Source organism: Coptis chinensis, chromosome 3 (genome assembly GCF_015680905.1).
Source record: "Coptis chinensis isolate HL-2020 chromosome 3, ASM1568090v1, whole genome shotgun sequence".
Classification (NCBI taxonomy): domain Eukaryota; kingdom Viridiplantae; phylum Streptophyta; class Magnoliopsida; order Ranunculales; family Ranunculaceae; genus Coptis; species Coptis chinensis.
This window is the reverse complement of record NC_141458.1, coordinates 118842184-118862721: the sequence shown is the minus strand read 5'-3', so window position 1 is coordinate 118862721 and position 20538 is coordinate 118842184. Positions and strand designations below refer to the sequence as shown.

General features: G+C 37.0%; 1 long non-coding RNA gene and 1 pseudogene across 1 annotated transcript; one reads left to right on the top strand and one right to left on the bottom strand.

Moving 5' to 3' along the window:
- The first annotated feature begins 10697 nt into the window (after positions 1-10697).
- On the top strand, positions 10698-12072 carry LOC147513637 (protein P21-like; annotated as a pseudogene).
- Positions 12073-18172: 6100 nt separating this feature from the next.
- Positions 18173-19993, bottom strand: LOC147513636 (uncharacterized). The gene is made up of 2 exons (XR_015215562.1): positions 19503-19993; positions 18173-18432 (listed from the first exon to the last, which is right to left on the bottom strand). It is a non-coding gene; the product is annotated as an uncharacterized LOC147513636 (long non-coding RNA).
- Positions 19994-20538: the final 545 nt, after the last annotated feature.

Sequence of the window (20538 nt, the reverse complement as noted above, 5' to 3'; positions counted from 1 at the left end):
TTGCAGATCCAACAACTCAAGTCGACCGTCGTCTTCAAAAATTGAAGAAATAGATACATGTATAGTTGTTGGGCGAAGTAACTACAGAATCAAAACACTTCCTTACGCACCAAAAAGAATCATGCGATTAAGGGAAGCAAACAAAACTACAATATGAAGACACATAGTTTCAAGTGTGATCGTGAGTGAGTTCAAAAACTCTTCTGCGAACTTTACTGTCAACCACTCATGGAGGGGTAGACAACTCATCGAAGATATGAAGAAAAACAATGTTGGTGTAGCCAATCCTAGCCAAAAGGCTATAAGAGATTGGCTCTCTCCTAGAAGAAATTATTTGGATGTATCACTTACCATGCTTTAGTAGTCTAACCTCTCTGAAAGGTCCCTCTACAAGTCGTGGTCCCAACCATCGAGCTCATTGTCGACCAATGCATGTTTCACATTACATGTCAGTTGACAATAGTAGTTGTGTAGATGGTGACTCACTTACAGAGGACCATGAAAAGAGTGATTGGATCCCAACCTTCCGTCCATATACTCCAAATGTTCACCCTAGGCGAAGAAAGAACCAATCTTCATAATTGGCTCGGTCTTTTCAATTGCCAATTTGCAATATCTAATTTTACCTACTTAAAAAAAAAAAAAAAAAAAAAAAAAAACCTGGACGACCAAATGTTTCAGAGAATATTTTGTTGATCCAAATGATCGGCAAAAAAAAAAAAACAAAAAAAAAAACAAATTTTTTTCAATTTTGGCGCTCCAAGAATTTTATTTCGAAAAGCTCTTTCAATTTGGTCATCAAGCAAAAAGACTCAATTTGATGACCAGTACACTAGTTCAACAATTCCGATCTGTTTGCCATCAATTCATATTGACTAGCTTGATCATCAAGATATAACTACGAGAAATTGGCATATAACAAGGACAGTAGTTGACCTCGTCATGGAACTCACACAGTTAATAGTAGCCCAAACCTTAGGGCTCATCGACGTGGCTGATCTGTTCCATATGATGATGTCGATAGCATTCTATTTGTAGCCACACTGAAGAATAGATCGGCATACAACTAGAAGTGGATGATCTCGTCATGGAACTCGCACAATCGATAATAGCCTAAATTTTAGGGCTTATTATCGATGTGCTGATCTGTCCAATATGATGAGGTTGATAGCCTTCTATTTGTAGCTTCACCAACGAATGGATTAGCATACCGTTAGAAGTATGTGATTGACCTCGTCATGGAACTTGCACAGTTGATAGTAGTTCAAACCTTAGGCCTCATCAACATGTTGATCTGTCCATATGATGGTCAATAGCCCTTCCATTTATTGCCTCACTGAAGAATGGATCGACATATAACAAGGAGTGGTTGACTTGTCATGGAACTCGCACAGTTGATAGTAGCTCAAACCTTAGGGCTCATCAACGTGCTGATCTATCCATATGATGGTCGATATCCCTTCTATTTGTTGCCTCACTGAAGAATGGATTGGCATATGACAAGGAGTGGCTGACTTGTCATGGAACTCGCACAGTTGATAGTAGCCAAAACCTTAGGGCTTATTGACATGCTGATCTGTCTATATAATGGTGTCGATAGCCTTCTATTTGTTGCCTTACTGTAGAAAGGATCGGAGCTAGAAGTGAATGACCTCGTCATGGAACCGCACAATCGATAGTAGCCCAAACCTTAGGGCTCATCGACATGCTGATCCGTCCATATATATGATGATGTCGATAGCCTTCTATTTGTTGCCTCACCGAATAATGGATTGGTATACGACAAGAAGTGATTGATCTCGTCAAGGAACTCGCACAATTGATAACATGTCAAGCTTATGGCTCATCAACATGTTGATCAGTCCAATATGATGGTATCGATATTCTTCTGTTTATAGCCTAAATAAAGAATGGATCAGCCATACAACAAGAAGTGTTTTACCACTGCTCAAAGAATGATGATACTTAAAATTCTTCTACCTCAAAGTCATATTGATTCACTGCAAAAAATATTGCAATTTATAAGGAATGACGACATTCACTTTATTACAAAAGTTGGACTGAGTCTCACATAATCAAAATGAAAGACCATATATACATAGGGGCATCTTAAATATCATTTTACATCTATAATTTATCTATTATTCATACATGCATACATTTAAATTAGCATTCATATATAGCATTTCATTCAAAGTATTTTAATCATTGTACTATGGGGGCGGCGACACCCCAAATTTCATTACATTATCATTACCCTTTGGGGGCGGCGCATCCTAAATACATTATGGAGACGGTGACACTCCAAATTCTATTACGTTATCATTACACTTTGGGGGCAGCGACACCCCAAATTTTATTACGTTATCATTATATCATGGGGGCGGAGACACCCCAAATTTAATTCCGTTATCAATACATTATGGGGGTGGCGACACCCCAAATTCCATTACGTTATCATTACAATACTATGGAGGTGACGACCCCCCAAATTCTATTACGTTGCTATGGGGGTAGCGTCACCCCAACTTTCAATATATAATCGTTACAATCTGGGGGAGTCACCTCAAATTTCATTATCATTACAATATGGGGGCGGAGACACCCCAAATTTCATTATGTTATCATTACACTTTGGGGGCGGCGACACCCCAAATTTTATTACGTTATCATTACATTATGGGGGCGCCGACACCCTAAATTTCATTACGTTATCATTACACTTTGGGGGCGGCGACACCCCAAATTTCATTACGTTATCATTACACTATGGGGGCGGTGATACCCCAAATTTCATTACATTATCATTACACTTTGGGGGCGGCGACATCCCAAATTTCATTATGTTATTATTACACTATGGGGGCGGCGACACACCAAATTTCATTACGTTATCATTATATTATGGGGGCGGCGACACTCCAAATTTCATTATGCATGTTATCACTACACTATGGGAGCGACGACACCCCAAATTTCATTATATTATCATTACACTTTGGGGGCGGCGACACCCCAAATTTCATTACATTATCATTATATTATGGGGGCGGCGATACCCCAAATTTCATTATGTTATCACTACACTATGAGGGCGGCGACACCCCAAATTTTATTACGTTATCATTATATTATGGGGGCGGCGACACCCCAAATTTCATTATGTTATCACTACACTATGGGGGCAGCGACACCCCAAATTTCATTATATTATCATTATACTTTGGGAGCGGCGACACACCATATTTCATTACGTTATCATTATATTATGGGGGCGGCGACATCCTAGATTTAATTACGTTATCAATACATCAGACTAGCCGAACAAAATTAATGGCCCATCAATACAATTACATGCCCGATCAAATTACTTGCCGATCAAATAATTTGCCAACTAATCACTATTGACCGATGTATTTAATTTTAGTAACTCAACTTCCTATTCCAATTGGTAGCCAGAAAATTTTAGCCGATCAATAATATACAATTGATCAATTTGATTATTTGCCAATCAAATTCAAATCCAACAAATCAAATTCATCTTGCCTATCAAACTCAACTTGTCGATCAATCACTACACACTTAATCATCAACTCAAATAGCCGATCAATCAATCCAATTACATCTTGTTGGCTGTAATCGATCAATTTGTTCTCCAGATCCCAACCGATCAATTTTCAAAAGAATATTGAGATGACCAGATCAATCCTTTTGTGAATAATTACTCTTCTGCTGACCCCTCCAATTTTGTAAATCGTACTCTTTTTTGTTTTTTTAAAGCAATATATATGGAATTGAGCAGATCATTTGTTGAACCATTTTCCTCTATCTATTGATCCATGCTAATTTTGGGTACTGCCAAACACCAATTTTTAAATTTGCCTACCATTTGTCCGCCTGATGGAATTAATACCCTATCTAAATTAAACCAAAAATTCATTTTTCAGACTTATCAGTTTGGATAGCTCTAGCCCACCTGAGAAGCTTACCTTTTTTGCCGATCTATATCGATCAACAATTTTTATTTTATTTTATTTTTATTTTGCCGACCCTTTAATTTCCTTTGGCCTAACCGACCCACCCACTTTGTCCAATATGAGAAAGCGGTCCCGAAACCTATCCTAATTTTGTCGCCACTCCCAAGCCGATCCTACCTTCTGTGAAACCAAATTCAACTACTTGTCAACCGAAAAACCAACTACTTTCGATAAACCAAGCAGTTTGTATAAATTGCCTATCAACCCAATTTCACCTTCCAATCAAAGGCACTAACTCGACTAAACACAATTTTTAATTATCGATCAATTATATTTCTGATCAACTTGCTACTCGATAATGTTGCAAATCAGTTTGAAACTTGGCTTTAATACAAGTTGGATTCCAAAACTTTGAACTGCCAATCCCTTTGAACCGTTGTGCATTTAATTGCTGCTGAATGAGTGCCGATCCATTTGAATTGCCCATCCTTTTTGCCGATCAAAGAACTGCCAATCCATTTAAATAATTGCCGATCCCTTTTTGCCGATCCCTGAACTGCCGATCTTTTTTTGCCGATCTCGTTGAGCTGCCTATCCCTTCGATTGAATTTCCGCTATTATGGCCGATCCCTTTGAATTGAAATGCCGCTGGATGTGTGTTTTCTGGACATGTTGCTGATCAATATTTAGGAAGAAAGTTTGCCGTTGGCTATAGTAAACTTGATTTGCCGCTGGCTATAGTAAACTTGAATTGCCACTGGTTATAGTAAATTTGAATTGCCGCTGCTTGAATTACCAGCTTCAGATTTGCTGTGAATTGCTTCTATTGATTTGCCGCTAGCTGTAGTAAATTTGAATTGCCACTGCTTGAATTACCAACTTCAGATTTGCTTGAATTGACGCTATTGATTTGCCGCTGGCTGTAGTAAATTTGAATTTCCGCTGCTTGAATTACCAACTTCAGATTTGCTTGAATTACCGCTAGTTGTAGTAAAATTGAATTGTCGCTGTGTTTTCTAACGTATGAAGTTGAATTGCCGTGGTGGAATTGATTGAATTGTTTGTTTAAACAAAGTTTGCTAGTTAATCAAGGAGCAGGTGGAAGCTTGGAAATCCATTTTAGATGTTGTCCATGCAAAGGGTGGTATCTTCTTCTGCCAGATTTGGCATGTAGGAAGGGTTTAATGATGCAAAGGGATCTTCTTCTGTTTTCAGCCTAATGGACAAGCTCCAATATCGTCTACTGACAAGTCACTCTACGCTAATTGTTATTATTAATTGTTATTGATCACTCTACGTTGGACACCAGCAATTCTACTTCGGAACCTGATGAAGTTAGGCTGGATAGAGTTCTAAAGGAGGCATCAATGGATGATGGAACTGTTATACAGAGAACAACTCTTGCATATTTCTATATTTGGTTGATTTGATGCATTCAGTTCAGTTATATCAGTCCACCAGGTGTTAGTTTTTTCAGTAGTACCATTCTAAAGCCCTTACATTGATGACAAAAGCATGCTATCAATATATGATATGATCTGAATTTTAAATGACATACTATGTCACATCAGACACATAAAAAAAAACACACATTGGTTACAGAGAAATGATCGGAACAAGGACAAAATAGAACTCCCGGAACAATTAGAATAAGACAAGCATCTATCGTGTATTGTCGTCTTACTCATGAGAAATGTGGCACCTGATATGTGGGAAACTCCAAAAAATGTCAAAAGTACATCCACCTGTCCGTACTCCAAAAAGTCAGGACTACTAACAACTATTTAGAGGAACGATGTTGTGATTCTTGAGGATGTACTTCAAGGAAACTCTTGCAGCTTCACAATAAATTTGGTTGCTCTTTCTTCTCTGTCAGATACTCTTTTGGAAACGACCACATTCGTCACCTCCAAGACCACAACATTTTTCAGCAAAACTTCCCGAAAGTCAAGTCCATTACAACATCCTAGGATTTCACGAATTTCAATCAACTTAAGGCATTACAATGATAACCATGTATCACGATACTTCGCAAAATGTTATAAAAGTTGGGTTGTAAAAATAAAAAAAATAAAAAAATAAATAAAATACTTCTTTGCCACACAGGCTTTGCCCATGTAACAAAGAGAGGGCGATATTCCGGCCCCCATAAATGTGACCCAATAAAAGTCCAATTCAATACAAACTCATACTCAAAGCCCATGCTCAGAGCTTATCTATAAAAAGCCCACGCTCAGAGCCCATGTTCAAAGCCTATGCTCAAAGCCTACATACTTACTAGGGCAGAGATCGGATCGGGTTCGGGTCGAATATGGCTATATCCGAATCCGAATCCGAATAGTTTCATAATATTCGAACCCGAACCCGATTATATCCGAAATTTAATATCCGAACCCGACTGAATCCGACTAACCCGATCGGATAACACTAAAAATTAAAAAAAATCCCAAAAAATATATTCGAACCCGAATCCGATATACCCGACCCCGACCCCAACCCGAATAAGTAAACGGATATAAAAATCGACCCGAACCCAAACTATTCGGGTTTGGATCGGGTCGGATTTGGGTCAAACCCGACCCGATTCCCTGCCCTAATACTTACACGTAAAATCAATATCAACTGCGCACATATTTTGCAAGTCAAACAACTTCTACAACGTCGTCCACATTCAAAATTCACTTCCATCAACTTCATATCGTGTGACAGTTCTCCCGCCAGTTCTCCAACTTCATCCCACGATTGGACAGTTCTCCCGCCAGTACGTTCTCCAACTTTATCCCACGATTTGAATATTGGAGAACGAGGAAGTAACTATCACCAATCCTACCTATAAAATCCAACTTTCGTCATTTTTCTAGAACTACGCAATTGAGACCTGATCCTAAACAATATCTTTGGGTATGTAGGTAACTTCAAAACCGAAGTCCAGTCTCAACTCTGCCCAACAAATATATCCTTGGCAATCTCATCCGAACAAGATCACTTCTGACCCAATTGGTGTGTTTTGGCAAATCTTGTCGAAACAGTCATCATCAAGTCAAGCAAGGAAAATCGTTCCTAGACTCCCAGTACGGTAGTGTTTAATTAATACTTTGCACAGTAATATAGTGACGTCAATGTTTGGCATTTATAGCACAAAATGCTCCCTCAAACAGTATAAACTAGATTTTGAACCAGGGCATACGCGCGCCCAAGATCTTTTAGGTATTTTGTGTATATAAATCGCAATATTCGAACATTGTTTATGTACTGAAACACTATTAAGATAAAATGTGTTTTATGCATGCTCCAATGCGTACTCTATCAATCTATCACATGTATCCTATGTAGTCCAGGTAAGGCATCCATTTCCGGTTGTGGTTTTGGTCTAGCACTTTTTGATGGAAAAGATTTAAGTTATATGGCTCTTTCACGGAAGTCTCCTATGAGTATAAGTTACTAAAACCAGTGACTCACTACTAACACTACTAACAATTTGCTTCAACTGCACAATCTCTCTCCTCAAGTATCACTTTTATAATGTGTGATTCATGTAATGTCGGACTGAGTGCAACAATAACATGTTAAACAAAAATTAATGCAGAGAACATAGTGTCTAGACTATTTTTGAACGTACAATATAATTTCTTTAATTGACTCTTGTTTTGTGTAAATTTAAGTAAACAAACAAAAATAATAATTGAAACAATGCAAATCTTTAATAATCATCGCTAATTTTGATGAATTATTCTTTGTCGTCGGTTATGCATTACCAGTGGTGAAGATAAAAAAAAAATCTGAAGAGTTAAAGTCAACAATTTCTGAGGTTCCCAATAGGCGTTTATGCATACTCTCCCATGTAAAGATTTATATCAAAAAGTTCCCAGCTCATAAACATTGCCTATTAAAAAAAATGTAACCAATGACTTCTGTGTTTGATGGACTATTCAGATTTTAGGGAGGACCAACTGTTTGCCTATTCCCATGGTTGACCTCCAAGTTGGTTGGAGTTGTTGTTTAAAGCTAAGTCAATTCCAGTGCCTTGCTTGGAGTCCTTGTGCTTATTTGGAGAGTTAAGTTAGATAATTCTTGCGGTAACAAAGGGGGTAATATTGAGATCTCTCAGCAGGTTCAGGGGATCAGAAAAGCTAATTCTGTCCCAACTCTAAGCCATCATCTGTGTATAAGCTATATCATATGAGAAATTTTTATGAACTGTTCATTCTGTTGATAGTAGATTATGAAAGATTTCTTAGGGAGTCCGAGGGTTCAAGTTAAAATTCTATTGTTACACAAATATCTATTAACAAAAACCTCATTCAAAGTGTTGATGTTCTTGAATACATATCGACTATCTATAAACAATATATAGCTTGCAAATTCAAGGATCTTCTATAGCTTATTATTTTGCGTTTGTAGTAGCAAGTTGCAATTTATTACTATATATATATACAATAATCTATAGCTCACACATTTAAGGATCTTATATAGCTTATTATCTTACCTATGCAAAAGCAAATTGTCGTTTCTTGAGAGTATAGATAAGAAGATCGAAGTAAAGAACTTGATCGTGTGGGGAATTATGAGAAGCAAGACTGAAAGTATATATAGAAATTCCAATTGTATTATTTTGTTTGTCAATGAATCCGGAAAAGAGATTGGACTTGTAGAACCGAAATTGGAAATACCGAAATCCACTCGAACTCCTCGACTATGTGTTCCAAAGAGAAATTGGACTTGTACAGAACCTATTTTATGGAAAGTGGAAATACAAAAAATACCATAATACACTCAAACTCTTCAAAGAAGTTATGTGTGTTGTGTTGTACATAACCTATTTTCTTCAAAGTGGAGTTAGATAGTGACTTGCTGTGGACTCTGTAAAGATTATGTATATTTACTGATGTTGCATATGGAGCAGACTTATATAATTTTCCGAGTGAAATTGAAGACTCCCCACTTTTCGCCAGGCCCCGAGTCTCTAGAATGTCGCCTGCATGTTTGCTCTGGATGATATACCATTTGATTATCTGGCATTTTCATCAATGTTGGTTACCTTGAATCAGCTGGTATGTATGGTTCAGACGACTATATATTCTAATAGTTTTTGATAGTACAGATATTAAAGCTATATTATGGTAGTTTCACATCGTACACATACTTGGTTATTGGAACATTCTCTAGTTTAGAAAGGAAACTAACGGTTGGATCTCACTTTATGTGGTTCAGTACACTGAAGACTTATTGAAGGGTGGGAAACCCAAGTTTCACCACGGTACCATAAAAAAGAGGTATTTGAGTGTACGCCCATACCAAAAGTTCATAGTTTTTCATCTTTTTTTAGATTTTTATCTGCTTCCAGTGAATGTTACTCGGTCTTTTTGAGGTTCAAGCATTTTTATCCTCGTGACATAATTCATAGCTCTAGTTTTTCTGGGGTTCTAATCCTTTTTATTTTTTCATGTTTTGTGCGTGTATGTCTGTTGGCAGAGCTAGTACTGGCTGCCCATCTGATATCCATAGCTTCACTTTAGATGACTACTTCCACTGCTAAAACAGACGGTGTTTCTTTAGAGTAAGATGCAAGAAGAGCTGCCAAGAGAACATTAATCATCAGCATTGAGGATCATCTAATTGATTGATCGAATCTTCTTATATATTCTCTCTGGAAAAAAAACTCAGCACCAATCTTCCCGTCTTTAATTGTGGGCTGGTATTTTCCAACGGATTAATTCTATCAACGTATTAAATATTTTATGCCTCGTCAAGAAAATATATATAAGTTGAGACTCGAGAGAGAGATAAGCGGAGGCAGTATAGAAAGTTTTGCCAATTTGGAGGTCTTTAGGTTTCTCAAGAAGTCAAGAGTTTTAATTGAGAGAGAAGTCTACATGGCATTGTAGGGGTTATTAGAAAAGGCTAACTCTCATATTAGAGTGCCACCTAGGAGAGAGAGGTTTCTCGAGAAGTCTACGTGGCATTGTAGGGGTTATTAGAAAATGCTAACTCTCATATTAGAGTGCCACTTAGAAGAGAGAAAATCCTCTATTGGAGGGAGGTCTCTACTTAAGTATATAGAATAGGTTTTAGACCCGGGCATATGGCCGGAATCATTTCTAAAATTCACATCCCCTAAATTTTTGGTGAGGAATTCAATGATTGATAATTATTAACATCAGTTTTTGGAGTTGATTTAGCAATATTTTCTTATTGAAGTCGTATAAAATTTCCTTGGCAGATATTGATTGACTTATTAAAGTTCTGTTGTATTAGGAAACTTCTTAAGATTAAGAGTTCATGTTGTATTAGGAAATTTCTTATGATTAATTAAGAGTGTCCACGTGGCATACCTATGTCTCAAGAATACACCACCTAGAAAAGAGATTGTCCACATAAGATGTACTCTGTTTTAATATAGAGAGAAGTGATAGTAGAATATTTTATGCCCCGTCAAGAAAATATATATAAGTCAAGACTCGAGAGAGAGATAAGCGGAGATAGTATATAAAGTTTTGCCAATTTGGAGGTCTTTAGGTTTCTTAAGAAGTCAAGAGTTTTAATTGAGAGAGAAGTCTACGTGGCATTGTAGGGGTTATTAGAAAAGACTAACTCTCATATTAGAGTACCACCTAGGAGAGAGAAAATCCTTTATTGGAATCTCCACTTTAGTATATAGATAGTAGATACCTCTGCATCTCGACACATTAACATATCATTTCTACTTCATCCATCTTCACAATGAGCTCCTCCAAGAATTCACTTTGCTTCTTCCTCTTTTATGTTGTTCTCTTCATAGTAACCCATGCAGCCACCTTTGAGAATTGAGAATCGAAATCAATGCTCATATACAGTTTTAGCCGTAGCCGTACCAAGTGGTGGCCAACAACTCAATTCAGGTCAATCGTGGACCATCAATGTAAATGCTGGAACCGCAGGGGTTCCCATTTGGAGATGTATAATTGCAGCTTTGATGGGATTGGTCGCGGACGCTGTCAAACTGGGGACTGCAATGGGCTCCTGAACTGTCAAGGATTTGGTCAGCCTCCTAAGAGAAGTCCAATGGAGAGCTGCTATAATGGGCTGCTAAAAGGTGCCACATAGGCCTTTTAGCATGCCCAGCCATATTTGGCAGCCCAAAAAAAAAAAAACCAATCCAATCACATTTTTTAGCAGCTATTAAGTTCGGAATACGGACGACAGAGTTGCTCTGCCGTCTGTCTTTTAACTTGTAATAGATGGCGGACACTATGCCGTCTGTATATGGCAGTTACTAAAAACGCACAATTCTTTTCTTTTCTCTCGGGCTCCTCATTCCTCTAACTCCTCCACTCAAACAAATCCCTCTCTCTCTCTCTCTCTCTCACTCAAAAGTAACATTAAAATGACAATTTTCATTCTTGAATTGTTAATTTTCATTCTTGAAGAACAAGATTTCTCAATTTTTACGTCTGCCAGGTATAGACGGCAGAGTTTCTGCCGTCCGTCCATTTAATTAAAATGGGAGTTTTTGCCGTCTGTCTCCAAATTACCAACAGACGGCAAAAACTATGTCATCCATCTTTCGACAACTTATTATGGCATCTACTAGCGAAGGTCTTAACTTTGGTTGGGTTTATAACAGCTTCCAAATTTAAGACCCTTTAGCAGACCCATTGGAATGACATTTTGGTGGTTGATGGCCATTTAGCAGTCCATATAGCACCCCATTGGACTTGCTCTAATACTCTAGCCGAATAAGTGTTAAAGATTCAACAACGTGGACTTTTACGATTCAACAACGTGGACTTTTACGATATCTCTTGTTGATGGATTTAACATACCTATGGATTTCAGCCCAACAACAGGTGGTTGTAGGGGCACAAGATGTGCAGCTGATATCAATGGGCAATGTCCAAATGAGTTGAGAGCATCAGGTGGATGCAATCACCCCTGCACTGTTTTTGGGACAAATGAGTATTGTTGCACCAATGGGTAAGGCAGCTGTGAACCTACTAATTTTTCAAGGTTCTTCACGGATAGGTGCCCAGATGCTTATAATTTTCGTCAAGATGGTCCAGCAAGTACATTTACCTGCCCTGGTGGTGGTAACTACGTAGTTGTTTTCTGCCCTTGAAAACTAGCCAGTTGAAGGAGTAATGCAAGTTATAAGATCATCTGAATCCAGTTAACCGTTTAAGGATTTATTCATGTGTTACGCAGAATAAATTTAACCTATTAAATGAAAGGGAAGCCATATAACTTTTGTTACTAAATCCTGTAGCATTGAATACTCCTTATAGTTCAAATTTTTTGTGGCATTGAATCAAACTGACTTTGTTAGCCACTACTTCAATCGGACTCTGCATTTTTGCACCCAGTAACGTCCGAGTAGCTTAGGAAATAAGCGACGTGTCCACTTGTAGCTTCTAAAATAAGAGCCACGCAAATCAAAGACCATTAATACTGAGTAGTTTAGAATGCTCCCAGTGACCCATGTCAGCCCCCCTTTTTTCTCTCAGCCTGACACATTAGATTTTATCTAAAAAAATGAATTCTACGCCCTTTTTTGGCGATTTCAATTGTTCGTAGCCCAAAATACATAAAAACCTAAAATAGATAAGCAGATAAAAAACTCTTTCTTAAATCTTATCTCCTCTCTTCAAACTTCTCTCTTATTCTTCTCCCGACAGTAATTAGATGTGTATCAGAAAAGAGTTTAGATTCTTACGAGCCCGATCCGGTTCCACACCCAAAATAGATAAGCATTTTAAACTGTTCTAAATTGCCCAATAGTTTTTTGTTTTCTTTTTAGTTGTTTAAGATTTGTATTTACAAAACCCACATATCGAAAAGGAAACTCTTCTTTTTTGTCTGATAGCTTCCATCTCCTGCCATGAACATTGTGATTTTATATTTGTGAAGCTGTTTATGGGGTGCAACGCGAGCTCAAGCATTATGGATGCATGGCTGACTTGCTTGGAAGAGTAGGGCTGATCAAAGAAGCCATGGAGATGATAGAAGGAATGCCTATGAAAGTTGATGTGTTTGTGTGGGGTGGTTTGCTAGGTGGGTGTAGATTAATACATGGGAATGTTGAGGTTGCAGAGATTGCAGCTCAACGCTTGATGGAATTGGACCCTGAGGATGGTGGGGTTTATACGGTCATGGCCAACATCTATGCCACTGAAAGGAGATGGGAAGATGTTGCAAAGATGAGGAAGTTAATGAATGGTAGAAAGATCAAGCATGAATCGCTTTTGCAGCTCAATTCAAATAAATGGTATGACTCATGAGTTTATTGCAGGGGATACATCAAGCCCCAAAGCGATGAAATCTATTGAGTTTTAGATGGAATATTCTGGCAACAATTTGAGGGATTGTACTGATTTAGTACTGTAGTGCTCTAACTGTAACTTATAATTCTTTAAGAAATGGCTGGATAATGTGTATGTATATTGTAAAGGTTAGGGGGGTGACCAAAAGTAGCACAAGGAAACCAGCCCACCATCCTCTCACATAAGTTTCTTTCAGATTAATTTGCAATTGGATTGATTAGTTAAGGGTGCAGCTATTTGGGAAAAGGAGTTTGCAGACATGGCTGACTTTGTGTGGCATTGAAAGCAACGGGTCTTTGGTAAGAAACATGTTCTTTCTTCTTCTTGTCATAAAGTTGGAGAAAATGATGAGCTCAGACATTCAAAGTTCAAAGTTAGAGAAGGTCTTAAGCTACTCCGATACGATTAAGAGCATTCTGGAGGATGACAGTTCTTGTGATATGGTTCCCCTCCCTATTGTGAAGGACTGAAGGACATATACTTCTTAAAGACAATAAACATGGCAGATAATATTAGACATATACTTCCTAGCAGTCATCGCAGATATTCTAATTATGAAATGGCAAATACTGGTGAAGCTTTGTGAATTTTGATCTTTGCATCTTTTTACAAAACAATGTTAGTCCAATGCCTTTTAGATTATTGCGCCAAGAGATAGCAAATAATAATGGAAACATGGGTCCCGAAGTTCGAGTACTTTTGCCTCAAATGATTTCACTGGAAGAGGTCAATGCAATTCATGACAAAAATCATTGGGCTCTGATTCTGACTAAGCAAGAGTGGTAAGGTTTAAAATCTGATCATTGGCTTTAGTTTTTGTTTGTGCCCTGAAATTTATTTTACCTTCCTTGAAGTAGAATTTGAGTCTGAAATCAGAATAAAATTTCTAAATAACATTCAGAAATCATCACACACTGCTATGAACTAGCATTAATTATGTTATGTAGTTGTCAAGCATTTGACTATCGAAGTTTTGACCAATATAGTTTAATCGAACATATGCTTATAGGTTGTACGTGTTTCTATCATATGCTTATAGCTGCTCTATTAGCAGTTAAAGATGCCGCTGCTGCTTTTGCTGCCGTTGCTACCATTGGGAAGAGGAAAGATAGAACTAAGCAATATTTTTCATTAGGTATTGTACATATTTTTTTTGAAGCATTTGGTTCAATAATATGTTGAGTCCGATTCCTCTAAAACTGGTACAAAGATACATCTCTGTAACTGTTTTAGTTTACGCACCACCCGGCCCATTCTAGATTTTTAAACTGTTCTAAATTGCCCAATAGACTCTGTCGATCTTTTTTTGTTTTCCTTTTAGTTGTTTAAGATTTGTATTTACAAAACCCATATATCTAAAAAGGAAACTCTTCTTTTGTCCGATAGCTTCCATCTCCGCCATGAACATTGTGATTTTATATTCGTCTCCATTCCCTACCCTCGAGAACTAGAATTGTGAACTTTATATTGAGAAAATCAAATGAAAGCAAATACGAGAAAATTTTACCTATCAAAATTGGGGAACATAATTAACATGGAAATCCAAGATATCTATTTGATAGTTATCACCCAAAACATTATCTAAAATGCACAAATCTTATTAGACCAGGTCTTCTTCATCACTTTGTGGTTTAACCTTGATGGGATTTAGAGGGGATGGGTTCCTAGAGGAGAAAGATTACGAGTTCGGGGTTTGAGGAAGACGAAGAGAAGCTATAAGTTTGGGGTTATTGTACTCAAAACACAATATTGGTAAAAAGATAACAAAAAAGAAAAACAAACAGAGAAACTAAAGGTGTTGTTGGTTGTTAGTGTATTAGACAAGCGGCACATAAATTAAAACAGTTACAGAGATGGCGTTTCTGTGCCTGGTTATAGAAGAGCCGGACTCTCTCATTTTTTTGTTTAGTTTTTTCGCTTCCTTCTAATATTTGGTGCCTGTGGAATGTTTTGATGACAAGATAAAAGAGTTGGAGAGCATCGCAACCCCATCATTGCAAAGATGTACCCGGGGGGAGGTGCTGATATGGGTGGTGCTTGGTATGGATGAGGATGGTCCTTACGTTGGTGGAAGCGGTCGGCCCCAAGATTGAGGAGGTCGACTAATTGGATCGTCCCCATTATTTCAGTCTATCCGGTTTTTATTTGATCTTGAAACATTTTGATTTCTGGTGATGGCCTTCTGTTTTTATTGGCCATTAATTTTGTTTGACGGATGCATTTCTCTTCTTTTCTTAGGTATAAGATTTTTGTTTTCTACAACTCTATTACTTTTCGTTTTTATGAGCACTGTCTGGTATTTTGCTTTGCAGTAGTTTTGCCGGCCTATATGCTTACCATGATTGTTAGTTGTAGAAAGATAATGAATTTAATTTGAACTTTTTTTGGAGAAAGATAATATCATATATGTTAGTTGTAGAAAGTGCGTTTGTCACCAATAACTATAAGATGGGGCAGGACTGCAGGATGCCAAACAAGGCCTTTGTTATTCGAAAGTATAATAGTCCACCTCGATTATAAAAAAGTACAAATATTTGATAGTCGTAGTACTATTTGTTTTTATACCATGCATAGGTTAAAACCCCATTATAATACATCTTCTATTATTATACTCATGATTGACCATGAATACTGAGTAGTTAAGAATGCTCTCAGTGAAACACGTCAGCCCCCTTTTTACTCTAATAAAGACATGTCACCCTCTGCAGGAAAAAAAAAACAAATCCACGCCATTTTCAATTGTTCGTAAAAAAACAAAAAAAACAGAAAGTATAAAAGAAAAACATCTCTCTTCCTCTTATCTCCATTCTTAAACAAAAATAAACCTGAAAAGTAAGAGCTCTCCAAAATAGTAACTCAGGAACCTAACTTACTGCAAGGATATCAAGGTTTGAGAGCTTGCAATCTCTTTAAAAAAAATAGAAAAACATAAACTCTTCAAACAAAGTATGCAATGAATCATTAGCTATCAATATACATATATTATTTATTCAAGTTGACTTTAGGCTTTTGAGTTATTAACTATTTATATAGCAAGTCCGGCCATAGGCCGGGCCAAATGGCTAGTTTGTTTACAACAGCTAGGTATGTAGGACCCGAACCGTGTAGGTTAAGAAAAGAGTAAGAAAAACGCATTTTAGGTGAAATGTCATTTAAATAAACGAACGCACCGAGGTGGCTGGTGAGTTGTCAACTCCATGTAAGCACAAGTCAAACATACCCTATTTTTCATTTGTCTTTTATTTTATTTTATTTTTGTTTTTGATTTATTAAACCCTCGTATCTCTCGTCACGTCTTTCTCAAATTCTAAAAACGGCACCAATTACTTCTCAAACCCCTCTCTCTAACTCAATCATAAACAATATTTCGCATTTTCTATCTCTCCCTCAAGAGTCCCTTATTCTTTGTCTTTACAAAAACTCGCTCAAGTCAACCTAAAGATTTGGCTATTTCGTACTAATTTTTTTTATCATCGGCGTGTTGTGTTTATATCTTGCTCAAGGTACGTGAGCGTCCACTTTCTTTACTTTTTTTTATTTGAATATGTAATTTTAAGTAACTTTTAAATTTTATCCAAACTTGATGTTATTAGACTGTGGTGCGGGTAAGTTTTCCCAAACATGGTGTTGATGTGTTTTTTTCTGGTAACAGTTGAGAAGAGGGAGATAAATGGCTAGGGGCATAGAGGCAAATAAACTGTTTGACAAATTGTCTGAAAAAAAATTGGACATTTGAAACCACAGTATAAAATATCAGAATATGGGTATTTATCGATATTCAATTTCTGGATATGTATAGTAAATATATCCTTCTCTTTGGGGATATTTGATATTGTTTAACATGTAAATATCGTTGATATATCCAAAATATTGACAAATATCATGAATATTGTAGATATTTCTTGATATATCATGATACATTCTTTATATTTATTTGAAATATAATGGTAAATATTAAATAAAATTGTTATATACACATAATATTGTCAAATATCGCCAAATATCTTCAAATATTGCAAATATTGTCGAAATATCACAGATTTTTACAGTCGTATACTCGTATATATATTTGAACATATCGTGATATTTATATATCTTTATCTGAAATTTAGATAGATATCTCCAAATATCGCGATATATCAGGATATTTTGTACTATGTTTGAAACTACTAAACTCGACAGAAGAGTATGTTTTTTCACAAGTTGAAATTCCAAGATTCATAGTTTGGGTCTTTTGAAAACTTTTGCTAGTTTTTCTACTGAATCAAGACTATGGCATATTATGCATTTTTTTTCTCCCAGTAAATGATCCTTGGGTTTGTGTAGATGTTCTTTTTTATACTGAAGTGGAATTTTAGCTTAAACGGTAAAGCGCTCGAGAGTCTGAGTGTATCTCAACGACTTCTCAAGAGACGGTGATTCGAATCCACCAAAATCCAATTGATGTTCTTATGAAATACCGCTTATGGCCGTGGAGTGTGCAAATTAAGATACTTTTTAAGTCTACAACTCGAGTTGGTTAAGTGAATATTAGTAAAGTTTCAGTAGCCAAATTTATTTATTTGACGTGACTTTGTACTCGACCTGAGAAACAGAAAAATGATCTTAAGCTTGGAGAATATATTGCCTCTTGCTTGGGTGCTTGGGTGCACGGAAAAAAGGAGAAAGATCCTGCAATTGAAGCAAAAAGTTAACGAAGATATGAATGATAGAATGATGGGCCGCAAGCTTCATAAGAAGCTGGAAGTGCTTTTGACGATAAGACACAGTCCAAAAAAATTCTCAAGGATCCTACTAAATTGGGAAAAGCTTCACTGAAAAAGGTTAGACCTGAAAGGATTTTAAGAGGCCGAGAAAGGATCTTAAGAGGCACTAAAGCACTATGGGAGATATATAATCTCTGATATAAAAGTTATGTTAAAAATTATGGGATTACTTGTTACACTTTGTTTTCAATCTTTAGCCAATATAGAAGAAAAGATTAAGACACACCCTAGCCAATGCAATATTCTGACGTGCTGAAATTACAAAAAAGAAACAACACACGACTTTGTGATGCACAACCCCTGTAAAAGACCTGTCATAAACCCAACAAAAGCAGCATGACATACATCTTCAACCCGCAAAATAGCTCTCAAACATATGAATCAAATGATCACCTAAGAACGAAAAATATTAGTCAAAACCTGCAAGAGGAAGAAACCATATTATAAATAGGAACATAGGAAATCTTAATAGTCATCCCACCGGCCAGTGATATTAGTGGCGAATTTCCTCTTCCAAAGCAGGTGGGTTAGTAGGTATTTGTATAATTGTATCAGAAGCAGGTGATGTTCGCCCTCAATAACGTCTTTTCATGCGAAGAAAAAACATGCTCTTTTACAATAATAGGAGCTCCAACATTTTTTTCTCTCTGCACCCAAGCTAGAGGCAATATTATCTCCAAGCTTAAGATCATTTCTCTGCTTCTTGCACGAGTACAAAGTTACGTAAACACAATAAATTTAGCTACTGAAACTTTAGTAATATCCACTTAACAAATTAAACTCGAGTTGTAGGCTTAAAAAGTATCTATGCACATTCTATGACCATCCAGTATAGGTCAGTATTTCACAAGATTGTCAATTGGATTTTGGTGGATTCGAACCACCATCTCTTGAGATGTCATGGAGATGCACTCCGAGTCTCGAGCGCTTTACCGTTTAAACTAAAAATCCACTCCGGTATACAAAAAGGACACGTACACAAATCCAATGATCATTATACAATATATTAAGGGCAAGTGCTGGGTTTTCCATATAGAACAACCTTATCTGGGAAAGCACCACATACTATCATCACCATTTCTGTTCATACTAGTTAGTAGTTACAACTCAAACATACTTGCTCTAAACTAGTTTTCAATAACCTCCAAAATAACACCCTTGATTCGTAAGAACAATGTAAAACAAACTAGCAAAATTGACTGGTTTCGTTTTGCCTGTAATACCTTTTACACAACAAAACTGAATTTACCACAATTATCTGGTATTTTAAAAGACATTTTAATGTAACCTGAAAAACCAAATTAAAGAAGAAAGAAAAGCCGAACTCCCAATTTGTGTGTGTTAGTCCCTAATACATGAAATTTTGAAATACCAAATATGTCAATTCTATATATAATAAAACTAAATATTATAATAATTGAAGGGGGAAACAATTCGAAAAGTTTGTTGAATTGGGTATGGACCTGTTGAAGGAGACTTCCGAGGACTTGAAAGAGCTGTGTGTCTGTCCCACCACCTTGCTCTGCCATTTTTATTTTGCTTCTTGTTGTTTGTGGATTGAGTTCAACAGAGAGAGAGTCGGGTTTGAGCTTGCTGCCTTTTTCTAGTTCTCGAGAGAAAGAGATGAGAGATACGACAGGTTTAATTATGGCAAATGATGAGAGATCATTCTCTCTAAATTTAGTGAGCACTTCATATCGGCCGTTGGATGACATGATCATATGGTTTGGTGTAGTTTGTCATTTGTTGACCATGCAATAACCTCGATCTCGAGAAAAAAATGTCTTCGTCCAACGGCTATTTGCCTTGATCTCTTCAAAATTTAGAGAGAATGATCTCTCATTATCGGATTTCTTTAATTATAACAAAAAAACTAGTGTACTCATCGGATCTCTTTAATTATAACAGAAAAACTAGTGTGCGCAGGAGAGAGAGTGTGAGAGAAAATCTAGGACACTCATCAAGCAGGAGTAAAAGTGTATTGCACCAAAAAATATTTAAATCAATGTCTCTTAAGCCAGCACCATACACCCTGGCACCCATAATAATTAAAAAAGATAAAAAGAAGGCCTGGGCTATCCCGTGGATATCCTCATAGGGATGAGGGTCCGCAGACTAGGGTGGGAATTTGGCCCTAACCACTAACCCTACCGACCGACAGAACCACAAGCTCTATAAAGCCCCTCACGGACTTTAGGCGAGGCCTAAACCGCCCTAATGCCTTAAAAAGCGCGCAAGGGGGTAGGGGTGGGCAATGGGCCGGTCGGGCTAGCCCTACCTAAACATTTAAAGCCGCTTCAAATATTTAGATTATTTGCGGACCCAAAAAAGTCGACATATAGGGTAGGGTCACAAGTCTAAACCTCAAGCATTACCCTACCCTAAGCCCTCTTTAAAGCAAGGCCCAAAATATCGATATCGATCAATATATCGGTGTACCCAAAAACCGATATATATCGGATATATTGGATATATATCGGAAATATATTGGAAATATCG